At 29.5% G+C, this 4,209-nt stretch overlaps 1 long non-coding RNA gene across 1 annotated transcript; it reads left to right on the forward strand.

Annotated features, from left to right (window-relative positions):
• Positions 1-479: 479 nt before the first annotated feature.
• Positions 480-2,389, forward strand: LOC132754027 (uncharacterized). Its single transcript, XR_009629033.1, has 2 exons — positions 480-1,444; positions 2,329-2,389. It is a non-coding gene; the product is annotated as an uncharacterized LOC132754027 (long non-coding RNA).
• The last annotated feature ends 1,820 nt before the right edge of the window (positions 2,390-4,209 follow it).

Below are 4,209 nucleotides of genomic sequence, written 5' to 3' on the forward strand. Positions count from 1 at the left end.
TTGCATATTATTGAAAGAAAAAAATGAATAAGTTTTCTAAAAAATCTAGAAAACATGTTTATTTTTTGGCAAATCAGTACTAATCGATTACAATTCCGTTGTGAAGTACAGGAAACTATCTAATATTAAAAACCAATTTATTATGTTGTCCTTTAACAATAAAACATATTAGTATAATAAGATATATCTAATAGCATATTAGCAAAGGGTCTCCACTGTTTTTTTTGTTTTGTTTTTTTTGGACGTGACGGGACTGGAAATTTTTCGAGATGAATGTTTGATTTGATGTGTTTTGTTTTATTTGGTTTTACGGCGAACCGACATATTTTAGTTCATGTGGCACAGGAACAGGATGATTCGATACGATTTTGTCTAATTTCGAGTGTTTAAAACATAAAGCAGCACCAGGGCTAAAAACCGACCACATCTGCTGGAGCTAAGAGAATGCATATACTCCAGTATTCCCAAACCATATAATCTGTGTCTGCAATTATGTTGCCGAAACTTTAAGAGGTAGCCCCTCAGCCACAAGGGGTTACGTTTGATGAAGACCAATAACTTGTATGCAAACTTCAGATCATTCGCACAGTCCGATCGTCCAGAATTATGATTAAAATTGTAAAGAAAAACACAAAAAAGCCATAATCAGAAATTGATAAGCGGTGCAATGTTTATACTACACTTTTCAATTTAGTCTCAGTATATTTTTTTTTTATTTTACATACCTTTCTCTTTTAAGTGTCATAGTTGATCTATGTAAGAATTTCAAATTGTATGGACCTCAGTTTAGTTCCTTTTAAATTTAAAGATTTCGCTAGCACAAAGAAAAACACCATGTTCTTGAGAATGACATTTTGTCATTTCGTTTCCTCTACTCTAGACGCGAGGCTTTTGTTCAAGCGCACTGCGAATAATTATTGTCAAATCACGAAATAAATCTGTAAACTTATCATTATATTCATTCTTTATTACATAACTACGAGTTCAAGGATGTGAATTACTTGAAATTCAAAGTGCATTGTTTCATGCTGAGAAACCTTGAAATGATGCATACATTTATAATTTGTTTCCTTATCGAAACACGCAGACTATAGATTTTTGCTTTTTTATATCGTATCAGGCATATAATTAACATTTATGTTTTGTTACTGCCAAGGACATTCTGGTTTATAAGGATCAGTAATACCAGAACAAAGCCACTTATCTAACACATCTGCTTACAGTTAAGAAGAACGATAACAGGGAAAGGAAAATGCAGCATATGCATTTGAAAATTTGTTTAAGTTTAGTATTGTTATCAAGTGTTTGTTTTGCTTCTTTTACGTCGACAATCTGGGAAAGGATTGATCCAAAACTCTGGAAGGTCGTGGAATCAAAAAGAATTATTGCGCAAGCACTTAATAGACGTCCTATTAGGTGTATTTTTGCCTTGAAAAAGCATGACGTGAGTATATATATTTATTTTTAAAATACAAAACAAAACAAACTATTTAATAAAATAATAAATGTGCATTAAGTTTAAGTATAGAATGGTATTAAAGACAGGTGTTTGATAAATTTCCGAACTTAATTATTCATAACCCACACCAAACGAGTATAATCTGATTCAAATGCACTTATAAGTGAAGATTTATTTAGTCATATTATGAATGTATCATGACATTTCTCCATTTGTAGCTTTTTTCCCCTTAGTTGTCTTTTCTTATAATACACCGCCAACCACAGTACATGAATTTTACTTATTTTACTCTGGAGTTACCGGCATCACATGTGCGCTTTCTGGGTAATTTTCATTTATTCAGAAATAGCAATTATTAGCTTAGTTTTCTTCAAAACGTTATGGAAATAAAAAAGAGTATACTCGCTCGATTAAAGCAGTAGATAAAATCAATTTCATGCACTAATCTTTCTACAAACCTTATACATGGTTATTATTATTTCATTATGTTGCTTGGATGTTATTGTTATTGATATTATTAATTTAGAACAACCCAAACTGCGTCAATTATATAAATAAATGTACCTATATTTTGCTTCATTATCAATGTATAAACCTACTGCACCTACTGAAATATCGAAGATTATTTAGACTAAACAAAATAAGAAAGGATTCAACAAAGTTCATCATTGAATTGCTGTTTTATATTAAATAGTTACATTTTTTTGTATTCTTGAATTCAAGTGGTCAAAATAAATAATGCATTTGCCGCGTAGACAATTTCAGATAAAACCTTTACGCTTCATAATAAAATTAAAAAAATGCGTTTATTTACCTCCGAAAGGCCTCTTGCTTCCACAGTTGCACTTTCATTTGATATTGTCTTTCAGCCAGCCACTAATATCAAAGTCATCCGGATCCGATTTGAAGCTGTTGGAAATACGCTACCAGTGGTATACTTTTTTATATTTTAAACATTAAAAGACGTATTGGTATAAGCATATTTATTTAAGCTCGATTGCGAAACAAGTTCTTGCAACTGATATTACTCATTTTCGAGTCCGCTTCCTGGAACCAGCCAGTACTGGTGTCATGTGAAGAAACATGGTCGTGACCCAAGTAGGGCTCGAACCCATAATCTCTGGGTTGAGAGGCAGACACCTTAACCAATATGCCACCGCTCCCCTTGTAAAATTAAAGACGCATTAAGTCTGAAGATACTGTATTTTATGTCCAAATAACTTTCTACTTTTGGTGTTCTTTTACAATTTCTGGAAAAAAAAGGAAAACACAAAAAAAAATCTTATAAATGAAATATCTTTGGGTGCTTTTGCTTTATTGTATCAAGTACAGTAATAATGGGTCAGCCATTGTATTGAAGTCAAAATGACACCACTTTGTTCGTGTAATGCTACCTAAATGACAAATAAGTTCACATTCAACAATACTAACCTCTGATCAACATCTTTATTGAGTTGTTACTCTTAATATGTTTGACGAAACAAGTACTTCAGTGCTTAAGTCACTATAATGTGCCTATAATGTGCCTTAAAGTTGTTATCTGTGTAATATATTTCTTTTTGAAACAAATCAGAATTAAAACACGTTCTAAAGGATTCTTCTGTACACTAGGATATACTCAGACGAATATGAAGCTGGATAAATAAAATTAATCTTCCTTTATGGTACATATCCATTGTTATACATTTTCGCGACTTGCATTCGTACAAACCCTGTTTAAAAGCATGTCTTCTTTAGCATTCCTCATTGCATATCAAGCTTGTATTCACGTAAATTTTAATATAAAGAAAGTTTTTTCCGCTTTTGTACAAAAAAAATTTAATAAATGAAAATTATAATGTTTTAACCCAAATTGGTTCAACCAATTCTTTAAAAATTGTTGTTTTCCAAAATTTTGGACAAGCGTTCCATTTTGTGTTTTTGTCAATTTTGTCGCTTTGGTTTTTCTTTCTAATTAGGAATTCTGTTTTTTCACTATTATATAACATAACTTTATATTTTGATGCTAATTAATTTAATTATTTTATCATTGTATATTGATAAGATATAACTTATACAAATAAAACAATTAGAAATTTTTTTAGTCAAATTTAAAATTGGTAAAAATTTGAAAAGTTTGTATAATCTTTTATTTTTATTTTTTTAAGGCCAAACAAACAATTGGAGGGCATTTAATTAACCATTTTTTTTAAGGAAATATTTCGGCGATGTAATTTTACCAATGGGGCCCGGAGTTTTTAAAACTCGGGTTGTTCTTTTTTAAACTTTTTTAAAAACACTTAAATTAATTGAAATTACACATAATTTTATAAAATTAATAAAAAAAAGGTGTTTAAACAGGTTGTTTTCATTAAAAGGATTAACTAAACAAATGTTAATATTTATTTGAAGGTTATTTAAAATTCGTTTTTTTTAAATAACGAGTTTATTCCTTCGGAAAGTTTTAAAATCAAAATTTCACCATACAATTACTCTTATTGTTATGAACAGGAATAAACCCGGGGCTTTTTTTAATTTGGGCAACCTCAGAAAAAGTTTTCCAATTGCAAGAATTTCTTAAAAAATTTTTATATAAGAATTTGTTTGTGAAAAGGTTAAACATTATAAATGCATAATAATCAAGGATGTTCTTCATTTTAATTTTAGTTAAAAATTTAACAATTTTCTTTGACTTAAATAACAAATTAAATTCCTCAAAACAAAGCTTTAAGAAAAAACACCAAAAAAAGAAATTTTTTTTTTTTGTTTTT

The sequence above is a fragment of the Ruditapes philippinarum genome, unplaced genomic scaffold, assembly GCF_026571515.1.
Source record: "Ruditapes philippinarum isolate M1 unplaced genomic scaffold, ASM2657151v2 ctg472_1_1_1_1, whole genome shotgun sequence".
NCBI classification, from domain to species: Eukaryota; Metazoa; Mollusca; class Bivalvia; order Venerida; family Veneridae; genus Ruditapes; species Ruditapes philippinarum.